Here is a 16,569-nt window from a genome sequence, read left to right on the forward strand (position 1 = left end):
ATTGCTAAATCCAGTTTTAATTGCTAAATTACTAGATCAGGTCACATTTCCAGACCATGTTCCAGATATACAGCAACTTGGACACAAGGACATAAGTGCTGTGTTTGTTTCTTAGTGTCTGTACAATTGCATGTCTTTTCCAAATGTCATTATACTGTAGGCAATTCATTAAAGAGAGAGAATGTAGCTCAATATGTATGTATACCTTTAAGAAGCTTTGTGGGGGCTTGCACAAGTGTATAAATACTGACCACATGCAAGCCTGACTGCCATTTTGTAGTTAGCTGTTGAGATGTAGGTTCATGGGTTCATAGGTGTGTACTAGGCTAATGGCTCTGAAGCCTATATAAGCCTACCCAAGAAGATTTCCTGGCATCATGCCGCCCAACGTTAGTTCCCAGTGCCCCTGTTAATCAAGGCTACTGAAGTGATCCCCGAGGTGAACTTACTATTGCCCACCCACTCATCAAGATTTCTCTTAAAGAGGGTGAGTGAAGTGCTCTGCTTGACGTGAATGGGAAGTTTGTTCCAGAGTATGGGAAGTCTATGGGTTAGGAACCTGTCCCTCCAGCATGTTTTGTTTATTGTGGTAATGAGGTTAAGGTCCCTGGAGCATGTGGCATGGAGGGATTGGGATTTCTTTAGCTGTAGCATATCTAGCAGCTTTGGGTCAGATATGGCTTTGTAGATCAAGTAGAGATTGCCTCTAAGCAGGCTATAAGAGACAGAGTATAGCTGGAGTTTTTTTGAGTCTGTCCATTTAGGGCATGTGTCTAAGGCCTAAGATCCTCTTAGTGAGGTATTTTTGTGGCTTTTCCAGTTGTAGGTGTCTAGTGAGGTACATACCAAATGGGGCATTGTATTCTATAATAGGTCTAATGAGGGACGAGTAGAGAGGGATTATGACCTCTTTCTTCCTGGATGAGAAACCTTTTATAATGAGATGTGCCACATAGAAGGACTTTCTGACTACAGTGACAATATGGCTATCAAAGGAGAGGTTGCTGTCAACCTGTGTCCCCAGGTCTCTTATCACATCTTCGGTGTTTAGTGGACTACCGCCTATGTGGTAGTTCATGGGCACTGAATTTTTCCCAAAGGGAATGACAATGCACTTTTTGGCATTGAGCTTAAGGCCATGGTTCTGGCACCAGTCACTGATGTCAGTGAGGCCTTTTTGTAGAATGTCTACATCAGTTAGAGAATCAATAATGGCTTCCATTTTGCAATCATCTGTGAACTTGGTCAGCCAGAGTCCCTTTGTGTTGGTTTGAACCTCAGAGAAGTAGATGCCAAACAGGAAGGGACCTAGGACCAATCTCTGTGGGACACCACTTGTAACTGGTTGGTAGTCAGATTTGGAGTCCTCTACTTTCACAGTGTGGGTTCTATCAGTGAGGCAGTTGGCAGCCCATCTTAATACATAGGGGCTTATGCCTAGTTTAGTAAGTCTATCTATGATTCCTGAGTGAGGGATGGTGATGAAGGCCTTGGCAAGATACGGTAGGCTGTGTGAACTACCTTGCCCTCATCCACAGCTCTGGTGAAGTCTAATAGGTTGAGCATGCATGATCTACCTTTCACAAACCCATACTGCATGGGACACAAAGTTTGGAGTTCTCTATGTCCTTATTTATAAGGTCTATGATGATGCGCTCCATAGCCTTACATATCAGACTCGTCAGGCTAATGGGGAGATAGTTCCCAGGGTCTGTAGTTGCTCCCCCTTTGTGGAGTGGGATGACAGTAGCAGTGTGGCATTCAGTAGGAACAAAGCCTGAAATTAGGTTGTGATTGAACAGGGTACTGAGGTGTGGTGCCAGTTAACTTTGTAATTCATGTAGAACACAGCCAGGGATATTATCAGGTCCCATGGAAGCTGTATTCTTGACTATGGACAGTGCAGTTTTTACCTGTGTAGCAATGATAATAGGGACTTGGCATTCTTCAGGTATTGTTATAGGCCCTTTAGGAGGTGAAAAGGGAGTAAAGTTCACACTGAACCTGTCAGCCAATATGTTGTCAATATCAGTTGGTTTTGTATATGCATTGCCATTGTGCTGTAACTCAGAGCAGATCTGATTATTGTCATGTAGATTCTTGACATAACTATAGAATGCTTTGTGGTTGTCTTTAGAATCTGCAGCAATTTTGTTTTCTTAGCTAGCTTTAGAGGATTTGATAATGGATCTAAGTTTTTTGCTGAGGCTAACAAAAGAGTTTTTCCAGTCTTGGGAATTCACCCTTTTCCGCAACAGTTTTTTCCTTCTGTTGTAGAGTTTGTTTATGGTAGGGGACCACGAGATTGGCTTCCTTCTTTGGAGGAGAGTGTCTTGGTTCTGTTTGGTTTGGCCCGTTCCATGCACTTGTGTATGTGCTCATACAGTGCATTAGTGTATGATTCAGAGGTCATGCACCTATTTTCCATTTGCATGGGTGTCGTGAAGTTAGCCACCTCTGTTTTTAGAAACCCAAAATGTAAGCATCTATGTCTATATAGTCTGTCAGTTAATCAGTTCATTTATATTTTGAACTGCTGCTATCCATCCTGATGTGTTTCTATATAATAAAGTATATAAGTGAACTACCCCATCTGTTCGTCTTCAGTTGTTAAACAAGATGGGCAACAGGGCAGATAATTATTGTTACTATTTCACTGTTCAGTTTTCTATATGTCCACTAAAATCTAATATATGTAGCAAATGACATGTTTCCCCTTTATTTTTATAATTTTGTACAAATGCACAAAATATATCAACTACAATCGTTTTAAGGATCAACAGTCTTACATTCCTTTGGGCATATTAGGACAGTCACAGTAACACCTTTAGTATTTAAATGTTCTATTTTTTTCTCCATTTTCAAATGAATAAAGAATATTAGCTTTGGGATTAAACATTGTTGCTTATTACTTTTTTGTTATATTTCTAATGAGCTAATAGCTTTAATATTTGGACATTCCTCTTTGAATAATTTTTTTGTATTCTTTTCTGAAATACATGTTTGAAATAATTTCATAGATTACTAATTTAATTGAGAATGACTTATAATACCGAAATCAGAAAATGTAGTTTTATTATATCACTGTTCATTTTTCATAAATCCTCTTAAAAATGATGTCAGCTAATGGCCTATTGTTTCATTTATTTTCATGTAGCACCATAAAACTGCAGAAATATGGTATTTTAGATTATCTGAAAACATGAAACTACAATACTACTTTGGGAATATTAAGGCAGATAAAGAAGTTCAGTATTTGACTGTTCCATTTTGTATCAACCTTCCAATGAATGGAACATTAGCCTTAGTGTTTATAGTGTTTTCATTTTATCAGTTTTCTAATAAACTGTGATCTTTAATATTTGAGTATTTCTGTTTGCAACTAAATTTCTAGTAAGTAAAGTCATTCTAATTTCACTATTTAAGTGTTCTGTACTTCTGTCAGTCTACAAATAACTAACACAGACTAGCTAATGCCAGAACTGCATTGCAGTTAAATTTAATAAAGTCCAGAAACTTATCAAGGGTAGCGTCATTTAAATGGGTCAGCTGCCCCTTATACCAACGTATAGAGGGTTTCAAAGGTAGACAAATCTATATACTTGTTATCTGTTTCAAAGCCAAATCTGCCACATGGCTATCCTTAGTAAATAAACAACTCATGACAAAAAGTGACAAAGAATGGAATGTCTGGACAAAAAATAAAACAGCTCCTATTTTGCTAGCATACAGACAACTATACAGACAACTAAGGAACCTAACAAAACCAGTTTTCACCAAAAGTAAAAACATCTACTATTCAGCAAATCATAGTAATCCAAAAATTGTTCTAGGTCTTAATAAATAAACTGTTAAATCCAGAACAAGATACACAATCAACACTAAACACACAGAAGCAAAATTATACCTTAGTGTGCCAATTCAACTTTATACAGAAAATACAGTCATTAACCAAACAGATGACTAATCAAGCTCTTGAGGTCATTTTTCAATCAAATAACATTCAGCATTTCTCCTTCCAACTAGTTACCACAAGTACCATCAAAAATACCTCAAAAATTAAAGCCTACTGCAATTGCTCCTGTCAGTCTACCTGGTAAATATCTTAAAACAGCAGCTGAGGCTATTGCATATCTAGTTTAATTTCTGATAAATCGATCCCTATCTGAAAATAATGCCCCCTCTCTATGGAAAAACAGACATTCATCATCCCAATGCACAAGGGAGAATCAATATAGATCTGTCAAACTATAGGCCAATTGCCATATTAATCTCCCCATCAAAAATATTACAAAAATGTATTCATGCGCAACTTTTATGCTGTCTAATAGATAACCCACTTCTGTCCTTAACCCAACACATTTTCTGTCCTCACAGCAGCACAACTATTTATTTGCTGACTTTTGTTAATATTGTCAATACCCACAGAAATGCTGGAAGCTTCTTCTCCACCATCTTCCTAGACTTACCAAAAACTTTTCAAGTCATCTCCAACCAGAGACTCTTATATAAACTCTCATCCTTAAGGTTCACCAACTCTTTATTGCAATGGTTCCATAACTATCATTCAAACAGAATTGAAATGGAAAGCTGATTTCTCCATCTTCTTGCCAGTAAGCATTGGTGACCCACAAGGATGTGTCCTAGACCCCATACATTTCAACATACTGATCTTTACACTATCAGAAAAATGCTACCATACTAAAATACACTGGATACTCAACCTTAATCTGTTCTGCCAATTCTCTCTTTAAACTCCAACTACATGACAATCTTTGCCAACTGAAAGACAGCTAAATAATTCCCAACTACCACTAAACTGTGTAAAAACCTAAATTGCTGCTCTTCACCCCAAACACATCTCTACCAAAACAGCACTATTCTCAATCATCTCTGACACCAAAACTTTGTCAGAACAAGTAGACCATACCAAAATACTTGGTGTTATCACAGATGACCTTTTGAAATTTGACCACAAGGTATCACACATGGTTGAAAAGAAATCTGCACAAACTAGGTGCATTTCACAGAGTAAAAGTCTACCTCATTGACATAGCCAGAATGCATGCAACCTCTACTTTCCTACTGCCACCTCTCCTATCTGCCTCCCCAATCTTCAAGTCTGACAACTGTCAGAACTTGAGTAATGCTACAAAGAAATAACAAAATGTGCAGTAAACTACAATGATAGTCTATACAACTGCTAGTCCTCAAAGTATTAAACTAACTAGAGCTACCACATCACCAGGTGCTTTCTCAGCTCCCCATAACACATTGACATTTCTATAAACTAGAAAATTGCCCAGTCCATAATAACTTAATACAGCACTACTCCCCTATAATTGTTACTCTTTAGTGAAAAATTAATAATCACTATAACCAAATAATTTAATACTGCAGGTGACTCTCTATACGCAAGTAGTGTAGATAAACTATGGAATCATATCCTGCTAGCACTTAAATCTATTCAGAACACAAACTTATTTAAAACATGGCTAAAAGTTCACCTATCAAGTCAAAGGATCTTCTCCTGTAAATCTCCAGGGCATATGCCACCGTTATCTTCAGCTTGCCATATTGTGAGCCTGATTGTCATCATTCCAATACCTATATCCTACAACCAATCTTCACCAACACCCAAACAGTTTACAACCATACCTCTCAACCTTTTAGTGCAAGAAATCTGTACAAAGCCTAAAATAATGGGGTGACAAATGCCCCAAAATAGGAACAGATTTGTTCTTACAAATTAGAAAGATGCTAAAATAACAGGATTTGTGTTAGCATGCATTCTCTGAAAGATTTGAAGTGTGAAACTCAAATACATGTTATCATATAGGGACTTCAGTCCCCAGAGATTTGCCAGAAAACCACACATTTTATGAAAACAGACCAAACATATGAGGCAAAAATCTGGACATTCTGTAAAAATCTGGACAGTTAAGATGTATGTTTACAAGCATCTTCGGACTTTATACTTTACTTTGTGACACTGCCCAGCCCCACCCCCCACCTCTTTGCTTGTAATATACACTTTATGATAGGTATATATATATATATATATATATATATATATATATATATATATATATATATATATAAATTGTCTCGGAACCTATTTATACTTCACCTCTTAGCTAAAATATTAACATTTCCTACCTATTTCCTTCCCTCACCTCCATTTCTTTCAATTTTTAAGCTATAATGACATGATCTATCTATCTGAAAAACTCCCTAATAAACCTCTTCATATGATCAATGATAAACCTCTACTGATGCAAAAGTATTGTTTATACTGTATTAGCTGCCCCTATTTTCATATAAATGTGATTTAATTTGCAAATGCATATGCAATTATTAATGTATATTATTTAATGTTTGTTCAAGTATATTACTGAATGTCTGTTAAAAATGCTTGTAATATGTTGGAGTTTTTATCCCAGGGCCTCCACTGAAAAGGAATATTTGAATAAACCCAGTCAGGCAAACCCACTAGACAAAGGCAAACTAAAAAAAAATAAAAAAAAAAAAATAAAATACTTCTACTTGGTTTTGCCTTAGCAACCCCTTGGACCTTCGTGTGACTGGAGATCCTCAATCTCATGCCGTTCTTGCTGGTAATATACTAATTCTTCTATCTTGCTCTCTCCCGCTCCCTTTCTGTTTCTCTATCTCACTCTCTGTCAGTCTTTATGAAGAGGTTCCCAGAAGGCTATTCAAACTGAAAATAAGGAGAAATAGAATGGGTGAAGAGACTTTGACAACAGCTACAGATTAGTCACTTATTGCTAATACTGATAGCATTGGAATTACTTTAATAGTGAGAGGACTTGGCAATACAGTTTAACCTTTTGAGTACAACTAAATCTATAACATTAAAAAATGTAGATAAATTTGTTCAAGATTTAAATTTAAAAAGTCAATAAAATCTTATTTTTCTTAGTTTCCTGTAAAAATGTAATAATTTAGTCATAAATCCTATGTTAACCTCTTACCACCAGTTGCTAAAAACATAATATTATACCGTTCTCTAATCTCCAACTTTATACAATTGAGGATTGCATTGAGAGACAGGACTCAAAGTGCACAAAAGAGGGAATTTATCCGGGATAGTATACCAGTGTCTTATGGGACATGCACACTCATGTGTACTCTATTATGGGGCATGAAAATCTACATAAATATGTCAGATAAACCTCCCTACGGAACGTATCCCATCAGAGAACCAAACTCATGAATGAAATGGAATGAGGCTGCAGCCCTAATTCCTGTAGCAGTCTGCCTACTGCCATTACATTACCGAGTTTCTTTTTTTCTGAATCAACTCGAAACACATTGCTTTATTCTTTGCGACGATCTATTTTTGTGCATGAATGTTTTAACATACATTAAATAAATCATAGGTTTAGTACAAGCTTGGAATAAAACTACAATCATCCATTCTTCTTTTGATGTTGCAGTTGTCTGAAAACTTTCAAGAACTTAATAAAATTTAAAAGAAAGGTCATGAAGAAAATGCAACAAGGTCCAAAGACAGAGTTTGTGAATCATTGTATCCATAGCAAAAGTCAGAGGCTGATCCTCTACAAAAATGCATTATTGCCCAAGTATTATGTGGAGGGACAATTTTTGGATGAGTAGTTTTCTTTTATAAAAAGTTTACCTGTATAACCATTTCACATGCGATCAAATCTAATAGCACTGGATACAATGTTTTGTATGCATTTAGCTTGGATGTATGTTGTTAAAGCAACATGACTATTGCTTGAATGGTTATTGTGGAGTAAGTTATTTTGTTTAGTTTGCATAGTCTTTATATTTGGATAAGTGATTTGCTGCTTTAGAACTCTAATGTGGTTTCCATAGGTGATCTTCCTGAGCTATTAATGCTTTTATCTTTCAAGTTATATGTAGAAATGAAGTAGCTATATCTTTCCAGTTATTGAATCTAATGTTGTAGCTTTAACTTGTCACTTCTAATGCTGTCCATATAGTTATGAAGAGTTAAAAAGGTGTTATGACAGATGGATATTTCTTAGTCTAGGGTGTAAGTCATAAACTGATGCATACTTGATTCTTTTAAGCTTGCAGTTGTGACAACCCACCACTGGCCCAGTAATCAAGGAGTCTCAATCCTCACCACTGGCACCTGTGGGGGGATGTTCACTGGGAGGATAGCAAGTACATAGACAGTATTTTCAGATGCAGCTTTCTGCATCAAGTGCAATTTCCCTTAAGATTACACAGGGAACACAGTCAGTCTGTTGCTGTTTTTTCCCCCTTTCTCCAGATCCCCAGTAAACCTCCCCACTGGCACAGCAATAATGTTGAGATCTCAGCTGAGTGACTGAGCCAAGACCTCCAGCACCCTCTTTGCCCAACCAGTGCTTCATGACCCTGTCCAAATAGCTGACATACACACTCTTTCAGATTTGATTTACACACACGCACACCTGGCTAAGGCTGGCACAGGTTTACTAGTTATGCCCCCTACTGTCCAGACTATAAGGTAGTTATCACTGCAGTCACTCCTTATCAGCTATCTTAGGGCCCTTAACAATGGGTGCCTGATCTTACTGTGTAATATTAATACTAATACAAATGGTAGTTTGACTAAGAGCAGCGGTGTTAGGAGTGGCCCACACAGTGTCACCAAATAAATATGCAAGTACTCAGAACTTAAATATCTCTGCACAAATCAGCCACAATGAAAGGTTTAAATATATTTAATAATAAATAATAAAATAACAAGTCAATACTAAATATATATTCACAGTGACATCATAGTTGATAACTACAGGAAATATTTAAAATAACATTGCAGTACAGGTTCATACAAATAAAGAAAAACAAAATGTATTTATTTATTTCTTTATTTATTTATTTCAGTTTGATAACCGGGGAAGTCCACTGGACCAGAAGAACCCATTTTCAGTGGAGGCCCGGGGAGAAAAGCTCCATAACTAAGCAAATTACAATATAAAACAGTACAATGTGAAACAAGTAAATTGCAATATAAAAATTACATTATAGACAATAATAGATAGCTCATACATGTTAAAGTGAGATAATAAGACAAAACAGTGAAGTTAACTAGAGGCAAAGAAAAAGTACAAGTGGTGGTATTTACATGAAGTGCAGCAGAAATGGGTAAAATATTCGTTAGGCAATGGAACATTCTGAAGGGATAAAAGCATTAGTAAAGTGTACAGTTGCGGACGATGTGTGTCAAAGGCTGGAGTTCAGAAAGAGAAAAATATAGTACGGTAAGTAGGGTAGAGAACAGTCAGGTAGTGTTAGTAGAATTTGTGTGAGAGGAGAAAGAAAACTCAGATGGAAGTTGTAAGGAATAGTACAGAGAATCGGGGAGAAATTGGGGTTCAAGTAGGGAAGGAGCAGGAACACATTCATTTAGAGGACAGTCAGGAGTGTAAGAGGGATTTAAAGTCAGGGAGATGTGAGACAGTTCGAAGATGGGATGGAAGTGAGTTCCAAAGTTTGGATAGGGAGTAAGAAAGCAGGAATTGGCCGGGAGGTCATAAAGGTTTATGTACTTGAAGGAGGTTTTGGTTTTTTGATCTTAGTGGGCGATTTGGGATATAAGGGGTTAAGGAGGTGAAGAGGGAAGGGCAGCTAGAAGGCTTGAAGATGAGTTTGTGGGTGGTAGTTAGCTGTATGAATTTTAGGTAGTTAGGCAGTTCTAGCCAATTTAGGGGTTGAAGAGAGAGGCAGTGATGAGATGAGGTTTTGGAGTGTGTGGTGAATTTGCATATTTTATTGTAGCAGGCTTCTAATTTGGACTGTAATCCAAGCTGAATGTTATTGAACAGAGGGGCACCATATACCTGGGAGGGGAGGAGGTAAGAGGAGGCAAGGGCTTTTCTGGTGGGGGGGGTGAGGAAATGGTGATGTTGGTATAGGAGACCTAGTTTTTGATGGGTTTTTTGATGGCAGTATTAATACGGATGTCAAATTGTATGTGTTCATCGATGATGACACCTAGTAACTTAATATATGACACAATTTCAATAGGGGTATTGTCTTGACTTAGTATAGAAAAAGAGGCTTTATTGAATGTGGTGGCTCTGGAGGGAGCAAAAATCATTAGCTTAGTTTTGGTAGCATTTAGGGCTAGGTGATGGCTTTGCATCCAGGTTTCTGTTTTGGTAAAAGCTGATTGTGTTTTTAACTGTAAGTCTGAAGGGGAGTCAGTAGTGTAGATGATTGTGGAATCATCTGCATACTGAATTAGAGTGGTATCAGGGATGAAATGGTGATAGTTGTTGATAAATATGTTAAAAGAGTAGGGGGCCGAAAACAGATCCTTGGGGAATGCCTGTAATGGTAGGAAGGAAGGTGGAAATGGAAGATTTCCATTTTACAGCTTGATGTCTATTGGAGAGGTAGCTAGAGAACCAGGCTGCAGAGGAGGGGGATAGGTTGAGAGAGGATAATTGAGATAGGAGGATAGGGTGGGATATGGTGTCAAAAGCTTTGTGGAGAGGAATGATCAATGCGTGTTTCCATATAGAAGGGACATGGGACTCTTGGATACATCTGTTGATAAGTATGGAAACTGGCACGGCTATGCTGTTAGCTGCTAGTTTGAGGTATAGAGGTGGTAGATTATCAGGGGCAGTACTACAGGGTTTTAGCTGGAGTAGTAGTTTTTTTATGGTGCTTGTAGGGATGGGGTGGAGGTTTAAGGTGGGAAGATCAGTATTGGTGGAAAGGAGGGGTGCCTGTGCAGGAGAGTTAGGTGGTGGGAGAGCAAAGGAGGTGGTAAATTTAGCTATACAGTTCACAAAGAAGGTGTTGAAAGAGGAAGCAATGTCAGGGTCAGAGAGGATGGGGTTAGAGCAAGGGTTAGCTTTGTCTCCAGGGTTAAGGAGAGACGAGACTGTGTTTCAGAACTTTTTTAGGTTGTTGGGATGCTCAGATTGAAGCTTGGTATTGTATGATTTCTGATCGTTGGTGATTAGTTTTTTACAATATTTTGGAGTTGTTTAAATTCTATTAGAATATTAGGTAGTTTACATTTATGGTATTGTTTCCATTTTTTGTCTCGTTGGAGTTTGTTTGGTCTCTTTTGATAACCAGGGACAAATATGTGACTTGACCCTTTTGGTTCTGAGTGGAGCGAGGCTGTTTAGTAAGTTCAAGAAGGTTTTGTTAAAATGGGTAATAGCATTGTCAAGGGGGAGGGTTCTTAGGAGAAACCTTTGGTCTAGACAGTTAGTGAAAATGTATGGGTTGAAATTAGAGAGGTTACGAGTTTGAATGTAGTGGTGTTGTTTATGGGTATGAGATGGGTGGTGGATGGTGAAGGCAGGCATGTGGTCACTAATAGGGTCAGGAAGGATACCTGAAGAGTAAATGTTATTAGGGTGAGATACTAAAATCCAGTCTAGGATGGTATCTGAGTCTCCATTTTTGTTTTTGTTAGGCCTAGTGGGAGATTAGAAATTAAAGAGGTTGTTTGCTTGGGAAGGGGGTTGAGAAATTATATTTGCCCAGTTGATATTTATGTCGCAGAGAATAAAGGTTTCATTTTTAATATTGGAAGAGAACCAAGAAAGAATATCTTCGAGTATTGGAAAATTGTTATTGCTGGGGGGGATATATATGGCTGCTATGCATATGGATTTATGGTTATTGATCTTTAGGTGGGCTGTTGTTATTTCTGATGTGGAGAAATTTGGAATGGGGTTGGTAAAAGGTGTGACTGTGTAAGAGGTGGAGTAGATGATGGCTACATCACCTCCTTTTTCTGGGTCTATCATTGCGTATAATTTGATAGCCAGGGGGCAGTATTTCTGAGTCTTTTATGTTAGGCTTAAGCCAGGTTTCTGAGACAGCTATGATATCAGGGTGATTATGTGAGAGCCATGCATGGAGACTGGGGATTTTGTTACATACACTTTGTGCATTTAGTGTGGTGAAGTGGATGGAATGAGGAGTGAGGATATGTGTGGGTGTATGGTTAGGTGTGAAGTTGTTGGGGCCGGGGTTGGGATGAATATCACCAGACAGAGAGAGAAAGAGTAGGTCTAGTAGATGATTTATATGCGTAGTAATAGAAAGAGGTTTAAGGTATGGGTGGAAGATGTATTTGTTATTTTGTGAGTGGTGGTGATAAGTAGGTGTGGCAAGGATTGAGAGGATTTTTAGTTTAAAGAATAAGGTGACGAAGATGGGATAGAGTTCGGGAGGTATTGAAGAGAAAGAGGATAGGGGGAGTTGTGTTATAGGTGTACAGTGTAAGGGTGGGTTATAGCCGGGATGGAGGAGTTGTGTTAGGTATGAGAGGGTGGTTAAAAAATTTAGTAATGCTAGGCATTGCAGGTGCTGGGTGGGGTGTGTCATATTGTAGTTTAGTATGTGTGAGGGGGTGTGGTGTAATTAGGGTGAGATAAATGATTATTGGGTAGGGTTAGTGGTGGAAGGAGTTAGGGATAGATAAACATACAGGTAGTAGGGTTGGGTGGAATATGGGGGTAGAGTAGGGGAGCGGAGTGAGCCTGAAGGGCGAACGGAGCGGGTCAGAAACCCTCAGCAGAGGGTTTGTGGAAAACTACCAGTAAATGCAGGTAAGACCAGAATACATTAACAGTTTACTTAGGCTTTGGTAAGTATGTAGTGTTAACTTAACTGGCTAAAGTTTGAACTGAATTTTAGCTATATTTTTTTAAACTGTAGGTTATGGGCACAGAGTATAATCTTTATGTGTGGGAGAGCAAGGTAAAACTACAATATTCAGGGATTATTTTTAAGTTAAGAAATAATGTTAGGGGCAAGGTAGTTTAATTAAAATCATAGAGGTAGCCGAATTACTATGGGGGACAAACTAAAGGTAGCTTTAGACACAGGGCAGTAGTTTACAGTACATAGTGTTACAGTGCAACTTAAGGTATTAACCTTTGGAAATGTAGTTGTGGGTCATGTGTTTCAGGATAGCTTCTTTCAGGCAGGAGATTCTTTTTATTGAGATATTTTGAGGAGGTTTCCTTAAAGATAAAACATACATTAGGAGTGAGAACCTTTCTGGCATTTACATATAGCCACCAAGCAAGTATGCATTTCACATTTACTTCAACTGGACAGTTTATGGTAAAAAGCAGCTCTGTATATCTACAAACAGAATATTTGCTACGTTTTCACAGTATATATCTGCGACCAGTAATTAACAAAGCTAGACCTTGATTTAAATCTATAAAATGACTTTTTCAACAGGGTACAATGCTTAGTTTAAATTTCAACTAATACTGTGTACTTTAATCAATCTGCCATTCCACATGCAGCAGTTTGATACAATACTAAAAATGTTCTACGCTAGGGTCAATAAACATACCTTATTAGCTGAATGTAATCATAAAACAAGTTACAGGACAACAGCCTACTGCTACAAATTACTTTAAACCAGCTCAATGTAAATGTATGATTAAACAGAGTATCTAGGACAATCTCAGAGCAGTAATGCAATATAAACTCAGATATCAGTGTACTTTTATATGCAGAGGCACAAGTTCAAAATAGAGCAGTATGCTATCAAGCAAATGCATTTACAAGCTCAGATATCAGTGTACGTTTTCGTACAGAGGCACAGATCATAATAAGGCAGTACGCTATAAAATACTCTCAGTTACAAGCTCAGATATCAGTGCACTTTAACGCCAAGAGGCACAGATCAAAATAAGACAGTGCACTATAAAACAAACTCAATTATGCATGCTGAACAAACCGAGCACATGGATAGCTTACTTAAACTACCTTAGTTTAGCAATAACAACAGCTAGCGTAACCTGGAATACTCTATGAAAGAAATGTCTGTTCACTCTATACATTGTATGTTGCTGATTTTGAAATAACACAGAGACAGAATATTTTACAGCAGTGTTTTCAGAAATAACATACCAAATTAGAAAATCAAGGCTGCCGACTGGGTCTGGAATCCCCGGACATTTGAAAATGGCAGTTTCTGTAGGTGAATTAGAAACCTTGCGTACGTAGTGAAACAGGGAGGAGTTACCAGAAACCCTCAGTGGAGGGTATGTGGGAAACTACCAGTAAATGCAGGTAAGGCCAGAATACATTAACAGTTTCCTTAGGCTTTGGTAAGTATGTAGTATTAACTGGCTAAAGTTTGAACTGAATTTTAGCTATAATCTAAACTAAGCTTCACTATATTCCTGACCGTATCTAAGAGAGTTACTATACCGTAATAACTTAGAGCAAGGCAGATGTGGTGAATGGTTCTTGTTGTTCTTGTCAGGTCCAAGACAGAATGCAGAATGCTCTGCCTCACTAAGAGACTTCTCTAAATAATATCTAAAATATTACTACTGGGACAGCTTGCAGAATAATCACAATTCAGGTCATCTGACCTCTATTTCCCAAGCAAACCCCCACTGCTGGCAGCATTTAGCATCTATGTGTAAAAATATGCAGACAAGGGCTTTTGCTCAGATCTTTGGCAGGTGCTGAAAGTCATAAAACAATTGCATTCCTTCATGTTTCCAAAGTAGCAACTAGTTCACCCCAAAGACAGTACAGAAAACTCCCTAGTACAGACTTATCGCTAGCTGCATTGAAACATCTTTATGGCCAAGCCTATAAAGTAATTTAATTTCAAATATTTTTCTAAACTTTGCTGGACTAAGGTTAATCCTCCAGTTTCCTCTGTTAACACATACATTTAAACAGTTACAATAGTGCATGTACAGTTTTGTTCTCTTCCAGTAGGGCACACTGTGGATACATTTTAAGCACAAGAACTTTACAAATACCGTTTCAACACAGACATCTGTACAAAGCAGTTTGATATACACATGACATACAGTTCTAATACATTTGTAACACAAGCATCTTGTATAAATTAGTTTGATCTTCACAAATAACATATAATTATTTACAAAATTCCAGCTAGCTGTGTAAACAGTACCTCCTTACATCACAGCAATGAATTGTGACAGTTGCCATTTTTGTAGAGGGATAATGATCTGTCTCTTGATTTTGCATGTCTGCTGGATCTGAAAAATTAAAAAATAATTGCTGAAGTAACTGAATAGCTGTCTGCTTACTTTGAAATATTCATACTTTTCTTCAAGGACCTAGTGCATAGTGTTTTCCTTATTGAAATCATTGCATATTAAGGATGCATAAGTAATCATCCATTGCCAAATACGTAATGTGTTGGCATGTGTTAGAATCTTTTGTAGGCTGCCAGTTTATGTTTAAGTCTCTTTCTAAGAATATGTAGTTCCTTTTGATGTTGGCGGTAACTTTATTACTTTATATTTTCCAGACGCTGAGTTTGATATGTATGCAACTAGCAATAATGCTTTAGACACAGTACCACATTTGGAGTAATTATTTTAATTCTAAACTGCTCCATTTGCAGTACAGCAAACATATTACATGACTCCAGTCAGATCCACTTCTTTTGACAGTAAACCTGATTGGAATTCCAGGCACAGATCATTTCCCAGAAGAGAATGAGTTGTTTGTTTGACTTTTTTTCTTCTATTTTTTCATCACACAGATAACTATAAGCAGACCCCATGACTCCACTAGATTGCAAGGTATACCTACCCCATGGTCTCTCTTAAACTATCTCTGATATGGGGCTTCTAAGGAGATCAAGGCACCCAGGGATCCACATCATAGTGTTACTGCTGTGGGAGTGTTCTCCCTGTTTCTTCTTCCTCCCCTATCAGTGCATATAACACCCTGTATTTAGGTTCTACACTGGGTGGGTCATGATGAAGAGTCCATTTTTAATATGGATAAAACAATAGTAAGAAGTATAATATACTAGGTATTAAAAATTCTCTTGGTGATATAAAAAAATGTAAAATCAGCATTTTTGCAACTATGTAGCAGAAGCATGAGCTAATAGATACACTATAGAAGTAACATCACCAGATAATAAGATTCAGACAATAGTTAGGAATAAAATGCAAAGAGTTCCAGATGTAGTAGGACAAGGAGATAATGGCTGTTATTACTCTATAAACTAACTATCCATCTGCTAATAACTAATGTGCAGAGGTAACACATGAAGCTTCATGCTCCACACAGCAAAAGAAAAAGGGTGTCAAGATTTTGTGGAGGATGTATTTTAATCTGTTCATACTTTGTTAGTTACTGAAAGAAATGAAGGAGTTGTAGTTAATTTGGCAACAGCTTGAGAGACTTCAACATTTCCTTAGCAAAAAGATCTCAGGTCATAGTATCCTTAGCTCTGATAAATGTAAAGCTCTGTCCTTCTACAATGTCATACAAACCCTGTTGGGTGATGTTTGCTTAGTCTTCTGTGCTATGAATGACCCAGCACTCTTTGCAATCCTTCATCTAAATAGAACCAGTGAAAAAGCAATCACCCACTCTATACAGCTAAATTTGTGGTACCACAACAATACTACCAGGCAGATACTTAAACCAACACATCTCCCATTTATAGACTAGGTTGCTCCTATCAAGCAGAGTTCTTCAGTATTAACCTTTAAAACCAGTGCGGATGACTGGATGGGTGGTTACACGGTTTCACCATGGATATGTGTAAAAAGT

This window comes from Protopterus annectens, chromosome 8.part1 (genome assembly GCF_019279795.1).
Source record: "Protopterus annectens isolate FY-2018-M chromosome 8.part1, PAN1.0, whole genome shotgun sequence".
NCBI classification, from domain to species: Eukaryota; Metazoa; Chordata; order Ceratodontiformes; family Protopteridae; genus Protopterus; species Protopterus annectens.